The 24,318-nt window shown below is 45.0% G+C and overlaps 1 protein-coding gene and 1 pseudogene across 1 annotated transcript in view; one reads left to right on the forward strand and one right to left on the reverse strand.

The window, feature by feature from the left end:
• The window catches only part of SLC2A9 (solute carrier family 2 member 9), a 208,827-nt gene that overhangs the window by 45,999 nt on the left and 138,510 nt on the right, over positions 1-24,318 (forward strand). The window lies entirely within an intron of this gene.
• LOC136153061 (protein S100-A11 pseudogene) lies at positions 18,508-18,819 on the reverse strand (annotated as a pseudogene).

Below are 24,318 nucleotides of genomic sequence, written 5' to 3' on the forward strand. Positions count from 1 at the left end.
CTTCAGAGAGCTGGATCACTCTTAAATTGCTACTGAGAATGTGAAATGACATGGCCATTAAGGAAAAAGTATTTGGTAGTTTCTCCAAAGCTAAAAATTCCTTTGCCATACCTCCTATCAATTGTGCTAACAGGCATATATCCCAGAGAAATTCAAATTAGGTTGTACAAAAATATGTACACAAATGCTTACTGCAGCTTCTTTTTTTTTTTTGGTAATGGCAAAAACTAGAAAGAATTTAGAACTCTTTCCCACATTCATATGTAATTGCACCATCTTTGGTGGTTGGCTTTCGGTTTTGGAAGCAGGAAGGCCTGACTTTAAATCCCAGCACAGCCATGTACTTGCCACGTGACTTCGGCAAGGAGGAACACATCGCCCAGGTTGGGGTGGGGATGGGTGTGATCAAGGGAGGCTGCTCAGAACAGGGGCCTCTAAACTGAGCCCTGAAGGGTGAGCAGTTAGGCAGGTGATGAGGGGGTTTGGAGAGAAGACCCCGAAGAAAAAGGAAATAACCAAGAAAAGGCCCTGGGGTGGGAATGGGGCTATGTGAGACCTGGGCGTGGCTTGGGGGCTGAGAGAAGAGTGGGCATGGGGAACGTGAGAGGCAAGGCACATGTTCGCAGAGCTGCAGTCGACTTCCTCCTGGGGTAGTAGGGAGCCCTGGGCGACGCTAGAGCAAGGGAGTGACCTAACCAGACCTGAGTCAGAAGCTGGAGGTAGGGGGCAGGTGTGAGCTAGAGAGGGAGTCAAAGGATGGAGAACGACCTAACTGGGACTTGCTGTTGGCCAGGGAAGGATGAGGTGGGGACTGAAGCCGCGGCCAGGAGGAGAGAGAGAAGGAGGGGTGATGGAATCCACAGCCTTGCTGCCTGAGTGTCTGGGGAAGATGAGGGAGGGAGAATGGCGAAGATGCCTCCTAGGGAAGCAGAGTCATCCCCTTCCCCCTTCCCCAAGAGGACCAGGAGGGAGGAGAATAAATCACAGCTGAAGGTCAATGTTAAATGGCCACCACTTCTGGCCATCTGAACAGAGGAGGGCTGACCAACCCTGCCCTGGGCTGCCTCCTACCAGGAGGCAGGCGGCAACCGAAACAAACCTAACAAATGCTCATATCGATGATGCTTGTGTGAAGCACATTTTTAATGCCGTTCATACCTGATAGTTGCTTTGTGAGTGGCTCATATTGGCGTGGAAACGAGCTGAGAGAGGTAAGGGATAGAACTAACTAGTTAAAAATAATTGTTGGAGCTGAAGCCAGAACACAAATCTGCCTGCCTGCACTCCTACATGTGGGGTGCGTCTTACCATCCAGATGGGACCCTCTGGGTTCCCTGGGAGTGTGACTAAGACTCTGACTCCAGTTCCAGCCTGTGGACCCTTTCCCTATGTCATCTGCAGGCTGTCCTACTTGTGTACACGTGTGCTAAGTCGCTTCAGTCGTGTCCGGCTCTTTGTGACCCCATGGACTCTAACCTGCCAGACTCTTCTGCCCTTGAGGTTTCCCAGGCAAGAATACTGGAGTGGGTTGCCAGTCCCTTCTCCAGAGGATCTTCCTGACCCAGAGATCAAACTCAGTCCTCCCAAGGCTCCTGCATTGCAGGTGGATTCTTTACCGCTGAGCCACTAGGGAAGCCCGGGTGTCCTACACTTCAACTCAGTTCTGACACTATCCACCCAGACACAGTGTCAGAGTCTACAGGTCTTAAGGGCTCAGTCCCACAAGACTGAACCTGCTTCAGGTGCTAATCTCAAGTCCAGGTATTTACTTGTGCTTCTGACCTAGAGGCTATAAATCAGAGGTTCCCAGGACCCCACCTAGGGTTCAATTAATTTGCCAAAGTGGTTCACAGAACTCAGGAAACCAGCTTACTTACTAGGTACTGGTTTATTATAAGAGGATGTGACTCAAGAACGGCCGTATGGAAGAGCTGCCTAGGGCAAGGTGTAGGGAAAGGGTATGGGGCTTCCATGTTTTAAAAACATGTTCACCAACCAGAAAGTCTTCCAAATCCCATCCTCTTGGGTTTTAATGGAGGTTTCATATAGACATGATTGATTAAGCATTGGTCATTGGCATTGAACTCAATCTCCAGCCTCTCTCCCCTCCGCAGATGTCTAGAGGGTGGGACCAAAAGTTCCAACTCTCTAATCAACTGGTCAATTCACCTGGCAACCAACCCTCATCCTTAGGTGTAGTCCAAAAGTCACCTCATTGACATAGACTCATCAATTAGGAAATACCAAGGGTTTTAGGAGCTCGGTGCCAGAACCATGCTGGACAGTAGTTGTTAGACAGTAGTCAAGAACCTGTCTGCTGATGCAGAAGACTTGGGTTGATCCCTGGGTCAGGAAGATCCTCTGAAGAAGGAAATGGCATCCCACTCCAGTATTCTTGTCTGGGAAATCCTATGGACACAGGACCCTGGCGGGCTACAGTGGGGTCACAAAAGGTCGGACACAACTTAGTGACTGAGGACACACACACCAGAACCAGGAGAAGGACCACAAGGGTCTTAGTCCTTTGGGGGATGCTTATGGGCTTCCCCAGTGGCTCAGATGTTTAATAATCTGCCTGAAATACAGGAGACATGGATTTGATCCCTGGGTTTGCAAATTGCCAATATCCGCTGGATCATCGAAAAAGCAAGAGAGTTCCAGAAAAACATCTATTTCTGCTTTATTGACTACGTGAAAGCCTTCGACTGTGTGGATCACAATAGACTGTGGAAAATTCTGAAAGAGATGGGAATACCAGACCACCTGACCTGCCTCTTGAGAAACCTGTATGCAGGTCAGGAAGCAACAGTTAGAACCGGACATGGAACAATAGACTGGTTCCAAATAGGAAAAGGTGTACGTCAAGGCTGTATATTGTCACCCTGCTTATTTAACTTATGTGCAAAGTACATCATGAGAAACGCTGGACTGGAAGAAGTACAAGCTGGAATCAAGATTGCTGGGAGAAATATCAATAACCTCAGATATGCAGATGACACCACCCTTATGGTAGAAGGTGAAGAGGAACTAAAAAGCCTCTTGATGAAAGTGAAAGAGGAGAGTGAAAAAGTTGGCTTAAAGCTTAACATTCAGAAAACTAAGATCATGGCATCTGGTCCCATCACCTCATGGGAAATAGATGGGGAGACAGTGGAAACAGTGTCAGACTTTTTTTTTTTGGACTCCAAAATCACTGCAGAAGGTGACTGCAGCCATGAAATTAAAAGATGCTTACTCCTTGGAAGGAAAGTTATGACCAACCTGGATAGCATATTAAGAAGCAGAGACATTACTTTGCCAACAAAGGTCCATCTGGTCAAGGCTATGGTTTTTCCAGTGGTCATGTATGGATGTGAGAGTTGGACTGTGAAGAAAGCTGAGTGCTGAAAAATTGATGCTTTTGAACTATGGTGTTGGAGAAGACTCTTGAGAGTCCCTTGGACTGCAAGGAGATCCAACCAGTCCATCCTAAAGGAGATCAGTCCTGGGTGTTCATTGGAAGGACTGATGCTGAAGCTGAAACTCCAGTACTTTGGCCACCTCATGCGAAGAGTTGACTCATTGGAAAAGACCCTGATGCTGGGAGGGATTAGGGGCAGGAGGAGAAGGGGATGACAGAGGATGAGATGGCTGGATGGCATCACTGACTCAATGGGCATTAGTTTGAGTAAACTCCGGGAGTTGGTGATGGACAGGGAGGCCTGGCGTGCTGCGATTCAAGGGGTCGCAAAGAGTCAGACACGACTGAGTGATGGACAACAACAACAACAAAAATACCATAGACTAGTGGCTTATAAACAGCAGAAATTTGTTTCTCACAGTTCTGGATCAAGGTGCCTACACGGTCAGTTTCTGGCGAGGGGCTCATCCTGCCTTGTACCCACAGCCACACTCTCACTGTGTCCTCACATCAGGGATAGAGGCCATCTCCTGTGTGTTTTCCTCTAAAGGCATTAATCCCAATCATGAGGGCTCCATCCTCATGACCTGGTCACCTTCCACAGGCCCCACCTTTTAATACTATAATCCTGGAGGTGAGGATTTCAACATATGAGTTTCACGGGGTCTCATTCAGTCCAGAGCAGGTCTCAGCTCTGTCTTGAACCTCTGTCTTCTCTTTTTCTTCACTCATCTATTCACTCAGTGTACTTGCAAATCACTCAGTTGGATGCTGGAGCTTCTTTGATGGTAAACATGAGCCAGGTACAGTCTGTACCTTCATCTTGCTCACAGTCTGCAGGGATTGTGTGACCTTGGACAGGTCACCCACCTCCATGAGCCAGTGTCCTCCTTGGGGAGGAATACTCACAAGCCTCAAATCCCCAAGCTCCACTCCAGCATAAATTCCTCCAAGGGGACATCTCTGGCAGACAGTGACTGGTTCAGCATGTCCCCAGAATGAACACCTAACGCATACCTGTCCATGCTGTTATTTCTGCTTGCTTCTGCTTTGTCCTGTAGTAGGTCATGTCTCATTGATGTGTATGTATACTAAGCCCAGAGGTTTCAAGTTGATTCACTCATTCAGCAAATATTTAGAAAGCTTCTGCTCTGGGACAGGTGTTTGACTGGTGGCTAAGGATTTCAGACTACTCCCTGTCCTTGGGGAGCTCACAGGAAAGACAATTAACGAATGATCAGCATGATGGGGTAAAGGTAGGGCGTTGTCCTAGAATAGGGGGGTCAGAGATGGTTTTCTAGCAGAAATGACACTGAAACTCATGTCTTGAGGATGAATAGGATTTATCCAGGTGGGGGAGTGGTGGAGCGAGAGAGAGAGAGAGAAAGAAGCAGAATTGGGAAGGGTATTCCAGGTGGAGGGAACAGTATAAATGAAGGCCCTGGCATTTGTTGAGAGGCAGAAACCCTAGGGGAACTGGAGCACCGAGAGGGAGAGGGAGGTGCTACTGGGAAGGTAACACACCTGAACAGTGAGTATAGTGAAGGGTGAGCAAGAGGAGGAGGCTCAGTGGAGACTGTAGACCTGTCCAACGAGGGTGGACAGGGCCTGCTACTCTTTCCCAAACAGGTACTTAACTGTCTCTTGTGTGTGTTAGTCGCTCAGTCGTGTCCGACTCTTTGTGACCCTATGGACTGTAGCCCGCCAGGCTCCTCTGTCCATGGAATTTACCAGACAAGAATATTGCAGTTGGTAGCCAATCCCTTCTACAGGGTGTCCTCCCAACCCAGGGATGAAACCCAGGTCTCCTGTATTGCAGGTAGAATCTTTACCATCTGAGCCACCAGGAAAACCTACTTGACTAAGGTGATAGCATTTACAGTGAAAGTCACTCGGTCGTGTCTGACTCTTTGTGACCCCATGAACTATACAATCCATGAAATTATCCAGGTCAGAATACTGAAGCGGGTAGCCTTTCCCTTCTCCAGGGGATCTTCCCAACCCAGGGATCAAGCCCAGGTATCCTGCATTGCAGGTAGATTCTTTACCAGCTGAGTCATATCCAATTTTCAAGAGAAGCTAGAAGTCTGAATTTTTATGTCACATTTCTTGATTTTTAAATAACTGAACATTGTTTGGGTTTGGGTCAGCCTGTGGGCCATTTTTCACATACTTTGATGGGAACTTGTGTGCTTATGCAGGTTTATCTTTGTCGAAGAGCAATGAGAAATCCTTGACATGTTGAAGTAAGGCAATGACAGAATAAGATGAGCACTTAAAAAAAAGACTTTTGGGGAAAGGACTGGATCCCAACAAAGCCCAGGGAAATTACACTGGTCCAGAGGCGAGATGCTGGGAGCTTGGATTAGAGTGATAGCGGTAGGTAAGGAATGAGTGGATGAGATGGCTTAGGCAGTGATGGGATGCAGGGCCTGAGGGAAGAGGAGTCAAGGATAATTCCGGATTCTGGCATATCACTCAGGTAGCATGGCAGTAGCAGATGCTAAGATAGGGAGCCCTGGAGGAGAAGCAACTCTTCAGAGAATCTTTGATATGAATTGCCCAAGTCACAGAGCAACTTAAAAGCAGAAATGATTCAAGACCCAGGTACCTGGGCTCCCAGGAGGGGGTTGCCTCTCCTGGCAGCAACAAAGCTCACAAGCATGATGCTGGCCAAGGAGCGCAGTACCCATGCCCACTTTCTGACCCCAAGCCAGCTGAGAAGGTAATGCTATTGGTCCTTGTAGACTGTCTTTTCCCATCAGATTGGATTTATTTCAGATAGTCTTGGAAGATATGTGAGTAACTCAGCAAATGTCTTTTTTTGTTGTTTTTTTCATATTCGTGCTCAGGAAAAATGGATTTCGGGCTTCTAATACAGGAAAGGATGTCAAATGGGAAATTTTCTTTCATCTCTTTGGGGATTTGCAATACTCCAGCCAAGTGAGATCTACAGTTATTTCACTAAGTGTCAGCATTTCATTTTCTCTATTTTAATCGAATTTCATTTACCTTCAAAGAGACAACCAAGTTTCTAAAAAAGAATTAAAGAGAGAAAAGCTGTGCTTCAATGCAGGCAATTGCTCTGAAAGGCAGAGGCTGGAGGAAGTAGCAAGAAGGCTTTTAGAACAGATGCCAGAAGGCAAGAGAGGGAAGTAAATGTAGGAATTAATGCTGGTACCCTGAATTTAATCAAAGATGCATCACAAAACATTGTGGGATTGAACATTGATGTGACATTTTATATTTCCAAAGAATATTTCAAAAAGCATATTAATTAGCTATTTCTCCTAAAATGATAAAGAAGAAAGGAACTGAGATAAAAATTGTAGGCAGAAGTGTGAGGAGATATGAGAACAGCTTCAGGCCATGAATTAATGGTTTCATATGCCTGGGAGAGCATTCGTTCCGGATGAGGATCAGGCCAAGAAAGAAGCAGGAGCTTGAGGTTCATCAGTGCTCCAGTGGGGACACACTTCACACACGACTTACGTCCAGTTTGTTCCTTTATACAAATATTTAGTGCTTAGCTTGAAACACTTGGGAAATACAAAAAAGGAAATAAAGCGACTTGAAATTCTGCCGAGTTAGGGAAGGCAGCTACATCTATTACTGTCTATATTTCTATTCATCTGTTATGCAATAGAGACAACATTGTGCTTAACTTCGTGTTTTGCTTTCTAAAAAATCACCATCCTATCAAAGTCATTTCTCTCATAAATCCATTTTCAGTGTTACTTTATATTCCATCACAAAGGTGCACTGTAACTATTGCCCATTATTGAATGCTTTTGCTGTTCCTGAGTTTACACTAACATCAACCATAAGGAAACAGATATTTTTCATAAATCTCTCAACTCCTTTCTTTTAACTTGCTTGATTTTTATGATTATGTTGCATCCATATCTACTCTTCCACAGTATAGAAGAAATTGACAAATAAAAACATTTAAATGTCTATATCTCACCATTGCTAGATAAATATTTTAACAGTTTTAAAGGCTTTTTCCCATTTTTTAATTAAAAAAATTTTTTTTAATTGGAGGATAATTGCTTTACAGAATTGTGTTGGTTTCTGTCAAGCATCAACATGAATCAGTCATAGGGAAATATTTATGTGATTTTTGGGCTGTGCTGGAGCTTAGTTGTGGCACGTGGGCTCTAGTTCCCTGACCAGGGATTGAACCTGGGCCCCCTGCACTGGGAGTGCAGAATCTTAGCCACTGGCCCACCAAGGAAGTCCCTTCCATTGTTTTTTAATCAGATAAATTTATACACAGACATATACAAACACAACATTAAGTTCATTACATTCATAACCTTTTGCAAGCTGATTATTTCACAATACAATGTTGTGAACAAGTCATTAAAATAATTTGTCAAGATAATTTCAATAGCTGTACATTATTCTGAGTTGTCATAATTTGTTTCATTATTGTTTTATTTGCTGGACATTTTGATTGTGTTTATTTTTGAAGCACTGAATTTTTTAACTTAGGATGAACAATCTTCTACATTAATCATTATTCAAAACTCTATTTGTGTGGTTTAGCACCCTGAAAATGAAAACAACAGGTCAAGGAATATGCATTTATCTAAGGCTTTCAGGCGTATCAAATCTTTCTCCAAAGGCCACCTCGATTTGCCTTCCCACCAGCAGCGCACAAGAGCACTCTGTGTCAATATGCCGTTGTCATCCGTAGTATTTAAATAACTCGGGTATTTGATAGGCAAAAACATTATAGTGTTGCTTTAGAATAAATAGTATTTTGTGTTTCTGTGCTAATTAACAAGGTTGGATTTTTCATAAGTGCATTAGTTTTCTGTTGGTGCCGTAACAAATCACCACAAATGAGATGGAAATTTATTCTTGGACCCCAGACGTTCAAAACTGTTGCAGAAAGGGGGCCTCCTTCCAGGGTCCAATAGTGGGCTTCTGTGCAATAATCAGAAATGAATTGGCCAAAGAGACTCACGTGCTGACTCAATTGGGAAGCGGCGCCGGGTGGAGAGCAGCAGGGTGGGAGAACCCAAGGGAACTGCGCAGCCACGTGGCTCACAGTCTCGGGTTTTATGGGGATGGGACTAGTTTCTGGGTTGTCTCTGGCCCATCATTCTGACCCAGGGTCCTTCCTAGCGGTGCAGGCATCACTCGGCCAAGACGGATTCCAGTGAGGAGGATTCTGGGACGTTGGTAAGACTTACGGGTTGGCATCTCCTTTTTCCTTTTGGCCTTTTCTGAATTATTCCTGTTGGTGGTAGCTTGTTAGCTCCAAGTTCCTTACCAGGACCTCCTACTGTAAGATTACTCTTGCAAGTAGTTGCTGTTGGATCTGGCCAGGGCGGGCAGTTTCAGTCAGCAGTTCCCCTAAAAAATCCAGTTTCACTGGGATGAAATAAAGGTGTCAGAAAGTCTGGGCCCTTCTGAGGAGGAGGAGTCTATTCCTGTCTCTTCCAGCTTCTGGTGAAGCCGGCATTCCTTGGCTTGTGGCCCCATCGCTCCAATCTCTGACTCTGTGATCACACTGCCTCCTCTTTTCCTTTCTTTGGTCACATTTCCCTTTGCCTCTGTCAACTGAAAAAAAAAAAAATCACAACCTAAAAGTTGAGAGCTATATTTTATTCTGCACACTTTCTTAGGACTTCAAGCCCGGGAGATAGCATCTCAACCTGAGAAAGTTGCTCCAAGGAGGCAAGGAAGGAGCTGAAATATATAGTTTTTGCAACAAAGGGCAGGAAGTAGAAACATCAAAAGATTATTGCTAATTAAAGAAAACCAGTTGTCCCAAGGTTAGGAATTTAACGCTCTTCTATGTATGGGAAGATAGAAGAGTCTGGGCTCACTGAAATCATTCCTTTGATATGCACCTCAGCTATTTGGGGTCGATATCCTGTGTTTTCCCATCCTGAGTTTCCTCAGGGCTTACTGTCAAAGGTGGCTGCAGTCCTGAAGATGGCGAGATGGTGGACAGTCCTCGTTGCTGTTTCACGTTCCCTCTGGGCTCACTGTCAGTGGGATGGCTGCATTCACTGATGGATGACCTCCTTTATTTACTGATATGGCAGGCATCATTCTTAGTTCACGCCTCCTTCTTATAAGAACACCTGTGATTGCAGCCCATCCAGATAACTCAGGATAATCTTTCCATCTGGAGATCTTTAACTGCAAAAAAATATTTTGCCACATAATTTGATATGCACAGTTCCAGAGATTAGAATATGGGCGTCTTTGAGGAGTTCATTACCAATGCTAATGATTCTCTTAGTAATTTTTACCACCTCTTTTGCTTTTAAGGATATTAACCTTTTGATATATTCGTAGCATATATTTTTTTCTTTTTTTTTTTCTTTTTTTTTTTTTAGGATTGTGTATCCTTTATTAGATATTGTCCATTCATTTTCTTAAGTAGTTGTACCATTTTACATTCCAACCAGCAATGTATTAGAGTTCCAGTTGCTTTACATTCTAGCTAATATTTGATACAGTCTGTCCTTTCCATTTTAACTATTCTGGTGAGTACTTGGTAATGTCCCACTGTGGTTATTTTTTGCATTTCCTTAAGGATTAATGATGTTGAGCACCTTTTTCATGTTTATTGGTTAATCCTTTATTCCCATGTTTATTTCGATAGCTCCTTTTGTAAAGTTTCTGTTAATATCTGTTGTCTATTTGTTTTCTTGGATGCCTCTCTTTTAGTTATTAAATTTTCTATGTCCTGCATTTTACCTATAGTTTTTCTTTTTTTTTAAATATTATTTTATTAGTTGGAGGCCAATCACTTCACAACATTTCAGTGGGTTTTGTCATACATTGACATGAATCAGCCATATAGTTACACGTATTCCCCATCCCTATCCCCCCTCCCACCTCCCTCTCCACCCGACTCCTCAGGGTCCTCCCAGTGCACCAGGCCCGAGCACTTGACTCATGCATCCCACCTGGGCTGGTGATCTGTTTCACCATAGATAATATACACGTAGCATATATTTTTATGGCTTGATTTATTTTTACATTTAGTTTCCTTTTTATTTTCAGTGTATGGATTTAAAAAATATATCTTTAAATATAACGAAGTCTTTCTTTTCCTTTGAGATTTCTTCCAGTGGTTTTTATCTTAGAAATTTCTTCTTAGGAATACAATAAATTTTTATCTGTATTTATTTGTGGGTCATCTATGGTATTAGTTTTTACATTTAATTCTTAAAATCTTTTGACTTATTTTAGAATGTGGTATGAAGCATTTGCACTTATCTTTTTCCCACCTCTCTTGCCACTTTTTCCTAAACTACTCTTTAATTCAAACGTTTCCTCTGTTAACTTTTGAGGTTTCTTTATTACACATTATATTCACAGTATGCATGGCTTTCTGCTTCTGGGCCATCCACTCTGTTCCTTCATGTCTATTCTAGTGTCCATACTTCGTTTTCACGATTGTAAGTTTTTTATATGTTTAATACTGTCCCTACTAGTGTTGATTTTCAAAACTGTCCTGGAAACATTCGCTTGTATATTCTCCCTTGGGAACTTTATTTCCTCATTTTCAATACAAAAAAGTCTTTGAAGCTGTGACTGGACTTGTGTTAAACTGTTTGAACCCAATTAAGATTGTTTTTCATAACTCATTATTTCCGCTGAGAAACACATGATGCCTACCTCTTTATCTAGATTTCCTTATTATCACTCAGCTATTTTTATTGCTATTGTATTTCTAACTAAATAAAAGGGGGATTAATTTTTTTGTTAATTATAGTTATCTTCTATTTTTTTGCTGCTCCTGGAGTTTTTTTCCATTACGTTTGGTTGTTAACAAAATATATGGGAAAACTACTGATTATATATGTTAGCCTGGAACTATCTTTTGTTTTCTTATACTTTTGGGCTGCTTATTTATCTAGACAATTCAAATGAGTGATTACTGATAGCATCTGTAATGACTGACAATTCTGTCTCTTCCTTTCTGATAATTAATCTCTCCTTTTTTTTGTTTTACTGACATTCATGTCTAATTGCATTGACCAGGCTATGCTAATAATGTTGACTTCAGGGGGCATCTTTTTTATTTTTCTGTTTTATTGGAAATACTTATTGTGTTTCATCATTAATTTAAATGTGTTAATTTTTCAATCTAAGATGGATATTATTTATCTTGGTTAGGAATTATATATCTCATCTTAGTTTCTATAGACTATCAGCAATGTGGAAAATATCTTCTAGTTTTTATTAGGCTAATGATGCTTCTTTGTTACCTGACAATCAATTATTAGATATGGCATACTATTAGAATGCCTTGTGTTAAACCATCCTCACACCCCTGGGATATATCTTTATTGGTCACTATGGAACATTTTTTAAATGTTGTTGAATTTTATTCATTAATGTCTTATTTAGACTTATATACTTACAGCTAGAGATGAGATTTATCTAGACTTTAAATGCTTAATCTATATTTTTAAAATCTCTTTTCATCTTTTACTCATTCTCAGTTCAGTTCTGTCACTCAGTCATGTCTGACTCTTTGTAACCCCACGGACTGCAGCACGCCAGGCCTCGCTGTCTATCACCTACTCCCGGAGCTTGTGGAAACTCATGTCCATCGAGTCAGTGATGCCATTCAGCCATCTTATCCTCTGCTATCCCTTTCTTCTCCTGCCTTTAATCTTTCCCAGCATCAGGGTCTTTTCAAATGAGTCAGTTCTTCGAATCAGGTGACCAAAGTATTGGAGCTTCAGCTTTAGCATCAGTCCTTCCGATGAATATTCAGGACTGATATCCTTTAGGAAAGACTGATTAGATCTCCTTGCAGTCCAAGGGATTCTCAAGAGTCTTCTCCAGCACCACAGTTCAAAAGCATCAATTCTTGGGCGCTCAGCTTTCTTTATGGTCCAACTTTCACAACCATACATGACTACTGGAAAAACCAGAGCTTTGACTAGATGGACCTTTGTCGGGCAAAGTAATATGCTTTTTAATGTGCTGTCTAGGTTGGATGATATCATATAACATTAGTAGTTAAAGTATCAAAAGACCTCACTAGTAAAACCATCTCAACCCAGTCTTTTCAGAAAGAAATTCTTGGAGGATATTTTATCAGTTTCTTCTTTAATTACCAGTCTAATCTGTCTCCTTGTGATGCTGCGTGGGCTTTTCTCTAGTTGCAAGGAGCAGGGACTACTCTCTAGTTGCAGTGTGAGGGCTGCTCATTTCGGTAGCTTCTTTTGTTGCGGATCAGGGGCTCTAGGGCTCACAGGCTTCAGTAGTTGCGGCACCTGGGCTCAGTAGTTGAGGCTCCCGAATTCTAGAGTACAGCTCGATTGTTGTGGCACGCAGCCTTAGTGCTCCGTGACATGTGTTATCATCTCAGATCAGGGGTTGAACCTGTGTCTCCTGCATTGGCAGGCAGATTCTTTACCACTGAGCCACCAGGGAAGCCCTACATACAATGTCCTCATGTCTATTCTTTATATCTTCTCTTTTGATTTAATTTTGTTTATTTGATTTTTGCTGTCTCTCTTTTAGATAACATTTTCAAAAGGTTGCATCTGATTTTATTTGCAAGGCTAAACCCTGTTATCCATTTTATTGCTTTGCAGTTTTATTGATTTCTGCTTTGTCCCATTCTTATTCATACATTTTTTTCTTTGAACACAGGTCTGCCAACATTCTGAAAATGTTAGTATGTCACTTTCTCAATGTTCCTGTTTCTACATAATTTTTCATTTTGATTCCGTACTCCAAACAATTAATTAGAATAATGTTTTCAATTCCCAGTAGATGTGTCTTTGTTCTTGTCACTCACTGCAATTTTTATTTTGTTGTGTAAATAGAAAGTAACCCTTAAATTTCTCCTGTGGGGAACATGTTAAGGTTACTCTGTGGCTGGCTTGCAATCAACTTTTGTAAATATTCCATGTTTGCTTAAGGACAGTAGCTCTTTCTTGGCACATTATATGCAGAGCTACTATTAATGACTGTGATTTCATCACAATATTTATTGTTAATCTACAAAATACTAAGGATCTCATACTGGAATTTCATGAGAGATTAAAAAGAGGAGAGAAAATATGATTCTATCATAGCAGAATGAACTCCAGAGGGCAGCTCACGGAGCTATAGTTCTGGTGTCAGACTGCCTGGGTCTGCCTTCCAGTCCCACCACCCACAGCTGTGGAACTTTGAACAAGTTTCAGAACCTCTCAGCCGTTGCCTTACCTATTCAATGAAATTACAATGACATCTGGTTCGTGAGGATTTTTGCAAGGCTTAAAGAAGGAAATAGATGTCAAGCACTTTAAAACAGTACCTGGAACTGATGTTAAATAGATGTCAGCCAAGATCTCATTTAACTCATGTAATAGTTCTTGGAAATAGATATTATTACTTTCTATGTTAAAGATTAAAGGTTCCGTCTCAGAGAGGTTGATAATGACCCCAAATAGCTACAGCAAGAAGGCAGGAGAGCCGCGTTGGAGCCCGAGCTTCCGGGCTTTGAAGCTGTGACCTCTGCGCTGCAGGACCTGCAGAGCGGGGCTTGCAGATGGGGAGCAGGGGGAGGCACCCCAAAACTTAGAGCCCTGGCATCGGAAGTCAGGCAGTCAGGCAGGCCATCCTCTTCAATCTCATATTTTTCTCACGTGGACCCAGATTCTGCGTATATGACAGCACTTCTTTTCTATAAGCTTTTCATCTTAAATTCTCTGTACTTCATCCAAGCCCAGGAAGAAAGGACAGTTTGATTCTTATCAAAATATGAGACGACACATATTCATCCATGTTAAAGTGGTCGCAAACAGTCCAGCCGCATTTTCACCTTATGAGACTCTTCATGTCTCCAGTAACTGAGAAATCACATCTTTTCTCTTTGAAATGAAGAATCTCATTTGGGGCATGGCTCAGATGTTTTCTATAGCTGGAGAAAACGTTCTGGTGGGCTGGGAGCAGCAGCAGGATGAATTTCCTTTGATGGGAACTAGGAAAAAAGAAAATCAGAGACTGTCACCCCTGCATCCTTCCTGCCACTTCGGAGTTCCTCACAGGGCGATGCCCAATCTCCTTCAGACAACCTTCTGAGCTCTGAATTTTCTCTTTTAGATAGTTCAGGCTTTCCGGTGGGGCAGTGTGGGTCCCATTAGCTTCCTGGCTCGGCTCTAATTCAGTCTTCTTCTCAAACAATAGGAAAAAGAATTGTTCCTTAGCTTCTGTGTATCTTTGTTAGTAAAATGGGAATAAGTGTGCACAGCTCACTTGAGTTGTGAAAATTAGATGTAGTGATACACAGTTCTCAGGACTTGCTCCCTAATTAGCTCCATTTGGCTTCACTCCGTGCAAGGTATATGCTGGACCCCTCACTGCATCACCTCTCTCCTGTGAGATGCTAGAGTTAGCCGTTCCCACGTCAGTCTTAGGGCTTCCCAGGTGACTCAGTGGTAAAGAACCCGCCTGCCAAGGCAGGAGACGAAGGAGATGCGGGTTCGATCCCTGGGTTGGGAAGATCCCCTGGAGGATGAAATGGCAAGCCACTCTGGTATTCTTGCCTGGAAAATCCCCTGGACAGAAGAGCCTGGAAGGCTACAGTCCATGCGGTCGAAAAGAATGGGACATGACTGAGCACACACGCACTTCAGTCTTCTGCAAAAGCTACTCCTCTCTTAGGAAGTTGGCTGGGTCTGCTGTGGAATCAAGTGGTTGTCCGTGTGATGGTCTTTCCCAAGAACTGAGGTCTAAGGTCTTAGTTCTTTGTATCATCATAGATCTGATGGTGGGGTCTGTGACACTGAGATGCTCCCTAAGTGTAGAGGAAATGTGCAAACTTTTCTTGACCTTGGAATGATGCATGCCCCAGTTCATGAATTTTCTAATGCTTCCTTGCTCCTGAGAACACAGACCCCCAGGCTTATCTGCTGTGATGTGTGTGGGCAAGCGGCAGGCCACCGAGCACTGCACTGTGGCTTTGGGCGGTCCCCTCTCCTGACCTCAAGTTCCTCGTGTCTAAAAGGAGGGGCCTTTATGGAAGTCACTGCAGGGCTCCTGTCTGCTCTGGCTGCTGCGTGATGGTTAATGCTCTGGGTGACGTGTGCCCCTGGGCCGGGGGCGCCACAGCCCCCAGTCAGCTCGGCTGGTATCTCAGTCTGCAAGCAAGGAAGGCTGAAGGGATACAAAGATAAATTTAATTGGTCTTGAAGCCATGTCATCTGGAATTTTAGAGGCAGTCTCTGAAGCTTGCCTGAACTTTGCTATCCTGTCTTCAAGAGAGCTGCAGGGAAAAACAATTAGCCCAGCTGCCCTCTGAGTAGGTGGCCTGGAGTGGGTGTTGGAGGGGAGAGAGAATTCCCTGAGCCCCCTGAAGGGAAAGATGGGCAGTTCTGGAGGTTTGCTTGGTCATAAGGTTCGTGCCCTGTGGTTTACATGGCCCCAGCAGTCAGGCTTTTCAGATAGTAAAGCGTCTGCCTGCAATGCAGGAGACCTGTGTTCGATCCCTGAGTCAGGAAGATCTCCTGGAGAAGGAAATGGCAACCCACTCCAGTACTTTTGCCTGGAAAATTCCATGGATGGAGGAGCCTGGCAGGCTACAGTCCATGGGGTCACAAAGAGTCAGACACAACTGAGCAACTTCACTGACAGCCAGGCTGGTATGCCTCGGAGGGAACAATTCAGCAAAGGTCAGGCAGAGAGCAGGGTCATTGCATCATCAGACCTGGGCCCCAAACTCCAAAAGTTCACATTTCCTATGGGTTTGTTTTACCTGTTAACTCAGGAAATCCATGCAATAACCCTACAGATTAGGTACGGTCTGTATCATCCCCTTTTCACAGATGAGAACACTGAGGCAGAGAGAGCTGTACAGATGTGCTCAAGATCACACAAGTAATGAGCTGTGGAGCTGGGGTTTGAAGGCAGGTTGCTAGAATCCCTGCTGTTTTGGCCTTGGCCTGTCTCGGGCAGAACCCAGCTAAATAGAAATATTTATAAAAAATGCTCCCTACCCATAGCCAGCTCTTACTGTCTGGCTGGTCTATAACACGCTCTCTTCAACAAATCCTTCTGAACAGCACTGGTGCACCCTCGTCACCTCCAGAAGTTTGGCCACTTCATCATCATCTCTGTCTCACGAGGCTGTTGGAAGGACAAGAAGAAGGTGGATCTGAAATGCCTTGTGATTTACACATTGCAATACAAGTGTGCAAAGGGATCACATCACCTGCAGCCTCCAGGGCTCCTTGTGCAATGACTCATCCTCCCCCGGGCAGTGCCATCATTAGACCCATTTCTCAGATGGGGAGAACAAGTCTCAGGGTTATTCAGTGCCTGACTCTGGTTTGCACAACTGCTGAGGAGGTTGGTACCCTCGGCTCCTGGCTACCAGGCCCAGCCCCATCCCTTCCACCATGTAGCAGCCACTGTGTCTTGGAAACAGGTCCTGAGTCACTTCATGCAGACCCCACCATCACCCTGGGAGGGGGGTAAGCCTTACAGGGATGGTCTGAGGAGGCTCCTGGGGGCTGAGCCTCCGAGATGGCAGCTCAGTCCCATCCTGATATTTGATTTACTCGACTGCCTTGTTCTTAGTGCCTCTGAACCCCAGGCCCCCCGGGAGGCTCAGGATGGTCCTGCATTCACACAGTGGAGTAGAAAGACCAGATTTGCAAAATGTTTTCCCTGTGACAAGCAGTGGGCTTCATCCACATCATCTCACTTAAATTTGCCTCAACCTGGGAAGTAGGTTCTATCATCATCCCATTTTGCAGATTGTAAAATGGAGACTCAAAAGAGAAACCCTGTCCAGAGCTATCTGGCCAGTGATCTTGGACATGATTTGAACCTGGGGAGGCATTACGAGTGTGTTATCATATGTGAGACCCCTGAGCACACTGCTTGGTCCTTCCTTTCCCCTCGGTGAGGACAGGAGTAGCCAGTTCACCTGTCATCCTTGGAGCATGTGCCCTTCACCCAGAAGATTCACAGAAGATGCTATTGAATAAATGGGTCAAAGCACCTCCCCCATTTCCAGAGGTGTCATTCTATTTCAGGAACTGAGTTGAGTTCTTCACTGGCACTGTCTGATGTGATCCCCAAAACACAAAACAATCCTCTAGGATGTGATTACTATTATTACACCCATCTTGCAGATGAGCAAACTGAGTCTCATAGAATTTGGAGAACTTGCCCAAGGCCGCCCACTAGCAGGAGTCCCGGCCAGGACTCAGCCCAGACAGTCTGGCCCAGGCCCTCACTTGTATCACCCTGTCTGCCCATAACCAAAGCCATCCAGCCCAGGACTCTCACTTTACAGAGAACCTCCGCCCAAGTCGCAGATCACAGAGTATGGGGCTCTCTTGGGTCCTTCACCCAGAGTCACCCTGCGGTCGGGCACCCTCTAGTATCTGCAGCCAGCAGGAGCCCAGGCCATTCGGACTTTGCCTATGATGATGTATTCATTCATTTGACAATCACTTACTGAGTTCCTACTGTGTTCCTGGCACTGTTATAGGCTCTATCCAGAAGAAAACAAAACAGACAAGGACCCCCGCCCTCATGAACCTTGCATGTTCATGGAGGACACAGATCAGAGATAAGTAAATATTTAAAGTCGGGCCGTAATGAGTTCTGTGAAACAAAGCAGAGCAGAGGTGGCGAGGACAGGATTTAGATTTAAAAATATGGGTGGTTGGATGGTGCTAGAAGTTAGATGGGTTAGAATGAGAGCTTGGGCCCCAATTCAGGCCACTTTAGCAGGCGGGAGGATATCTCTGGGGCCGAGATGCATATGAAGCATGGGAGCCATAGAGACGAATTGCTGGAGGAAGAATCCTAGCCTTTTCCCAGAGATGCCTCTGCAGGAACCTCCTCTAACCTGGATTCTTTCCTCTCTCTGCTGGTCTCAGTTCCTGTATCTATAAAATGGGCACAATAATACACACTCCCTAGGGCCTTTTGTTTGTTTGTTTGTTTTGTTTTAAAAAACAATATTGTTTTATTACTAATAGGAGTGGTCTGCCTAGGTAGGTGGGTGTGCTGGGCTCAGGGCATGTGGGGGCTGTGAAGAGCAGAGAACTGCGAGGCTGGAAAGAAAGAGAGTGGGTCTGGAGGCCAGGCCCAAAGGTGCCTCCAATTTACTTCTGGTCAGAGGCGGACTTAACAAAGGATTCATGGCAAGCAATGGCCAGGCCACCAATAAGATTAAGAAATTCTTGGAAATCTAGCTGCCCATCAGAGTTGAGGTCCAATCTCTTCATCATGCGGTCAAGGGCACCAGGGTCCTTCTGGTTCTTTGTGAAGGCACCCAACTCTGTATTCATGAAGATTAGGAACTCGGCCTTGGAGAGTTTGCTGTTGTTACCATCCCTTCCAGTATGCTTTTGGAGAACAGCAATCAGAGACTGGATGCATCATTCAGTCTCCATAGGGCTGGATACTTTTGCCATGTCAGAGAGGAGCGAGGCACGTGGATGCGAGCGGGGAGCTGCGTGGCCGGCACTGGGCAGTGGGCCAGGTCCCCAGCCTTTGTCCCTAGGGCTTTATAGCATTAGAAAAGCTACTACATGGAAAAGTGCTTATTGCTAATTTTGTAAATATTAATAGTTGCCATCTGGCCAAGTAATGGGTCCCATGTTCAGCAAATGAAGCCTAAATTCCTCAGCTGGACACCCAAGGTCCCGAACTGGGGCCTAGTCTCTCATTCTAATCCATCTAGCCTCTTGTTGTTCAGTCGCTAAGTCACGTCTGACTCTCTGCGACCTCATGAACTACAGCATGCCAGGCTTCACTGTCCATCACTGTCTCCCTGAGTTTGCTCAGACTCTTTCCGTTGAGTTGGTCATGCCAACCAACCATCTCATCCTTTGCCACCCCTTCTCCTCTTGTCTTCAGCTTTTCCCATATCGGTCTTTTCCAATGAGTTCACTCTTTGCATCAGGTGGCCAAAATATTGGAGCTTCAGCTTCAGCATCAGTCCCTCCAGTGAATATTCAGGGCTGATTTCCTTTAGGATGGACTGATTTGATCTCCTTGCTGTCCAAGGGACTCTCCAGAGTCTTCTCCAGCACCACAGTTCAAAAGCATCAATTCTTGGCTGCTCAGCTTTCTTTATGGTCCAACTCTCCCATGCATACCTGACTACTAAAAAAACCATAGCTTTGACTACACGGATCTTTGTTGGCAAAGTGATGTTTCTGCTTTTTAAAATACTGTCTAGGTTTGACATAGCTATTCTTCCAAGGAGCAAGTGTCTTTTAATTTCATGGCTGCAGTCACCATCTGCATTGATTTTGGAGGCCAAGAAAATGAAATCTGATCCTGTTTCCACCTTTTCCCCATCTATTTGCCATGAACTGATCTAACCTCTAGCCCCTTTCAATTACCCATATTTCCAAATTCCCCCTTACTCCCCCACCATCCCGAAATCCTCCCGCTGTTCCTATACTCAGGTACCATTTTTTCTCTTTCTGTCTCTCAATCCACATCCTTCAGCCTTCCAGAAAGATCCAACTCCAAACTCCAGTAAAGGAATATAACTGAACAGCCCTTCTGAAAATAGAAAGAAGCTGAACATCCCCTGCGCTTGGCCTGATGCTCTGGACAAAAGCTTTTGCTCGCTCTGCTGAATCCTCCTAATAGCCCTTTACCATGCCTTTGGTCCTTTCGGGTAACATCAGGACGTGCCCTTTCTTTGTGCTTGCCTCTGGTTTCATCCTGCCTGTGAGCCCATTAGGGACTGGACCACTCTCGTTCAGATTCACCTTCCTCTTTCCTGCACTGCCTGGTGTGGGGGAGATGATGCTGTCTGACTGAAGAAGCATTTTGTGGGGGAGGCTGTGCACCTCTCTTATAGGCTTAATTGGATGGAGGGGCCATCTTGCTCTAGTGGAAGCAGAACTTGTTTTCTTCCAGGCAGAAGGAATTCTTTTGTTTCTCCAGTGCCAATCTGCGTGGTTTAATGGAGTCTGAGCGAGCTGGGAAGGCACAGGGCCCTGGGGAGATGAAAACCCGAGACTCTGTACTCCCATAATTGCATGAGGCAGATGTTGCTTCTGGCAGATTGGAAGTCTCAGTGCTTGGAAGAATAGGATTCCTCTCACGTGGAAATTGACCTCTCAGCTTCCCAAGCAATACTCACTTGCAAACATTCCTTTCTGTGTTTTGGACACTGGGGAGACAGTAACACCCAGTTAGCAGCCTGGGTCCCTGCCCAGGAGGACTTGGTGTTGACACTGACAGTGATTTGACAGAAATCCTCCCCCTCTCCATCCTGCACATACATACCCATCCATCAGACCCAGGCAAGAATATTCAGGTTTCTGAGGCCCAGACCAGCTCTAGTTGTGAAGCTGAATCACAGCAAATCGATATGAGCCTATAGACCAGGGATTTTACCATCTGGAATTCCAAAGGAAAGTGTGCATGATTCTAGAAAAGTGCCCCAAATAAAATGTATTCATGTCTCAATTTCATATTTGATTTGAAACAAATTTTAAATTTCTTTAGTCAAAATATTAAATATAAATGGTTTTTAAAAATGTAACACTTCTCAGAGGCTTATAGGGCTTCTTCCCTGGTGGCTAGGTGGTAAAGAACCCGCCTGCCAATGCAGGAGATGTAAGAGACACAGGTTTGATCCCTGGGTCAGGAAGATTCCCTGGAGGAGGGCATGGCAACCCACTCCAGTATTCTTGCCTGGAGAATCTCATGGACAGAGGAGCCTGGCGGACTGTAGTCTGTGGGGTCGCAGAGTCAGACACAACTGAAGCGACTTAGCACGCACGCAAGAGGCTTACAGGGAATGTAAGAGGGAAGAGAGGTCCATTTGCTTTACCCTCTTGAGCCTCTTATAACTCTTTTAGCCATTTGGTAATTCCCCTATATTTTAAAATGATTTGAGTCAGTTCCTTATAACAAAACTATATCTATACATAAATAATTTACTATAACACTATGTCTGGATTCATTCACCTTGGACATTCTCATTGACATCTTATTGTAACAGTTGAGGTCCAAGCCCACACTTACAATACATCCTTCCTCTCCTCTTGCTCTGTCCCACCGTGTAGTTATAGCACAGCTTCTTATAACTCACTGGCTAATATTTATTTTATTATGATTATGTACCCTGATGACTTTCCTTTCTCATGAAGTTTTTGGTTTTTCCTGGAGTTAATAATTCCTCCATCGTTCTTTCTTACATCTTTAGTTTTCTATGTGCCTATGGTTGATTTTTTCCAAATGGTCCAAGATTAAACATTTGGCAGTCCATTTGCAAAATGCTCAAATATGCCACTGGCCGGCAATGACTTTCCATGCAGCCAGCTTCTTGACCGAGCTGGACTCCAGCATGTGAATTAAGCACCAAGAGAAATTTACCGGATGCCGTGTTGATGGGCAGTCTTAGAAGTGTGTGCCAGTGGAGCATCCATGAGGAGTCCTTTAACTGCCTTTGATGTCAGGGCAGGACCCACAGGGAGGTGACATCTGAGCTGGTATTAAAGGAAGAAGGAAGAGTTTGCCAGGCAGGCCACCGGCAGTCAAGGAGCTTCCGGGGAAAGGGAATGGCATACACAAAGATCAGAGGCGTCAGAGAACAGTTCTGTGAAAGAGCTTGAAACCTCTGGGGAAGGAGCCACTGGCCTGCAGTCAGGGCCACATGGAATGCCTTGAGCACCATGCTGAAAAGCGTGATCCTGGTGGCTTCTTTCCGTGACAACATGTGGCCTCTCCTTCTTAGCCTCCTGGACACAGATCACAGCAATGCTGCAGCGGGGGGTCTTCAGAAGACCACCCAGTCTTTTCTCCCAGACCCCCCTGTGCTCACCCACACACCTGCTCCCTGAATCACACACAGCCTGGAAGGAGGGATGTCCATGTGCCGAGTGTCTGGGGACAAGCAACAGCGCCAGAAAACTGCCCTCCTTTTGAAATCTCTGTGCTTCTTTTGACTTGTCTCCTCCTGACATTTAAGATATTTCAAAGATAAGGCGAAAATGTGAAGCTCTGAAAAAGCCCTCTTCTTGATGAAAAATGGTGTTACCAAGTGGAAGCTCTCCCCATGAGAAGGCGGCGGGTACCTGGGGGCTGGGAAGCGCCCATCCGCAGCATGCTGAGAGGGGTCCCGAGAAAGCTGATGATGGAGATTCACTGGGAAAAGCTAAAACACAGCCCAGGGCTCCATGCCAGGCCCCTACCCCACCTACTGCTCTCTCCCTGCTCTTAATGACCTCAAACTTGCCTTGTCCTTCAGGGAACTTTCACAAATTGAATGCATGGCAATGTGAACAAGTTAAGGAAGTGAGACGTTAGCATTGCTTTGAAAATCCAGCCCAAGCCCAAAGCGTGCAAAGAGTGGAGAGCAAGCTCGGAGGTGGAAGGGACGGGACTGTACATCCAGGTGCAGCCTAGCATCCCACAGATGAGAAGTCGGTGCCTGGGAGGGAGGGGTGCCCTGCTTGTTTGTCGGTGGGTTCCAGAAAGAACCACCAGAGGTGTCTGTGTCTGGGGAGGGGTACCAGATTGCTGACAGAGACCCCCAAGGGGAGAGAGCATCCAAGGAGGAGGGACAGAGGCTGAGGAAATGAGATGGGAGTCCCTGGTTGTGGGTAGGCTGGTCTTCCACTCCCAGACTTCCCACTGAGGTCTGAGAGGTGGGTTTCATACATTCAACCCAGACACAAAGTCACAGGCTCAGAGCAGCAGACCTAACCTCAGAGTGAAGTGACTGAAAGTTGCTCAGTCGTGTCCACCTCTTTGTGACCCCATGGACTGTAGCCTGCCAGGCTCTTCTGTCCATGGAATTCTCCAGGCCAGAATACTGGCATGGTAGCTGTCCTCTTCTCCAGGGGACCTTCCCAACCCAGGGATTGAACCCAGGTCTCCCACATTGTAGAACCCAGGTCTCCCACATTCTTTATTGGCTGAGCTACCAGGGAAGCCCAAGAATACTGAAGAGGGTAGCCTATCACTTCTCCAGGGGATCTTCTTCCCAACCCAGGATTCAAACCAGGGTCTTCTGCATTGCAGGAAGATTCTTTACCAGCTAAGCTACCAGGGAATCCCAAAATATGTTAATAGCGAACATGGAAGCCAAACACCAACCCTTTGGGACCTCATGAACTGTAGCTTGCCAGGCTCCTCCATCCATGGAATTCTTCAGGCAAGAATACTGGAGTGGATAGCTGTCCCCTTCTCCAGGGGATCTTCCCAACCCAGGGATTGAAACTGGGTCTCCTGCATTGCAAGCAAATTCTTTACCTCTGAGCTACAAGGGAATTCCCTAACCTCAGGCCCACCCTTCAATTAGAATGGCCTCTTGTGTTGGTTCAGAACCACAGCAAAGGGAAGAAGGAAGAAACATCTCTTGGCTCCCAATCATGTGCCAGGCCCATGCTAGAATATCACCTAGTCAACCTCATAGCAACCTTGCAAAATAACTGTTAATTACTCTCCTCTGGGTGATTTCAGAGAGAATGCAAAGATGCTGAATTTGCTCAAGGCCCCAGAGCTAGTAAGTAGAACCAGAATTTCAACTTGGGCCTAACACTGAAGCTGAGTGAGACTGTGAAAGACCCGAGGTTGTGACCCCAGGTCATAGAGCTCGTGGCTAAGGAGGCTGGTCCCTGACCACTGGCAGCCACACCTTCCATGTCCCCAGAATCCAGGTCGTTGATAGGAAAAGTCCAAATCATGTTGCATCCTTGTGCTTTTGTGAGCCTTTGAACAAACCACATTTTTTTTGTCTTCCTCTCTGGCAAACCCTGATCTGATCTCAGATGATTCACAATGAGAATTTGTAAGAAGGAGGTGGCAGACAAAGCAGTGGTATGAGTGGGTCTGAACAACGAGACCAGAAACCAGGATGCTCCAAATAGGACCCAGAAGGCTGACAAAGGTATTAATAATGGGCTTCAAGTTCAGGGAGCATCATTTAGAGAGGAACG

Source organism: Muntiacus reevesi, chromosome 22 (genome assembly GCF_963930625.1).
Source record: "Muntiacus reevesi chromosome 22, mMunRee1.1, whole genome shotgun sequence".
Lineage (NCBI taxonomy): Eukaryota > Metazoa > Chordata > Mammalia > Artiodactyla > Cervidae > Muntiacus > Muntiacus reevesi.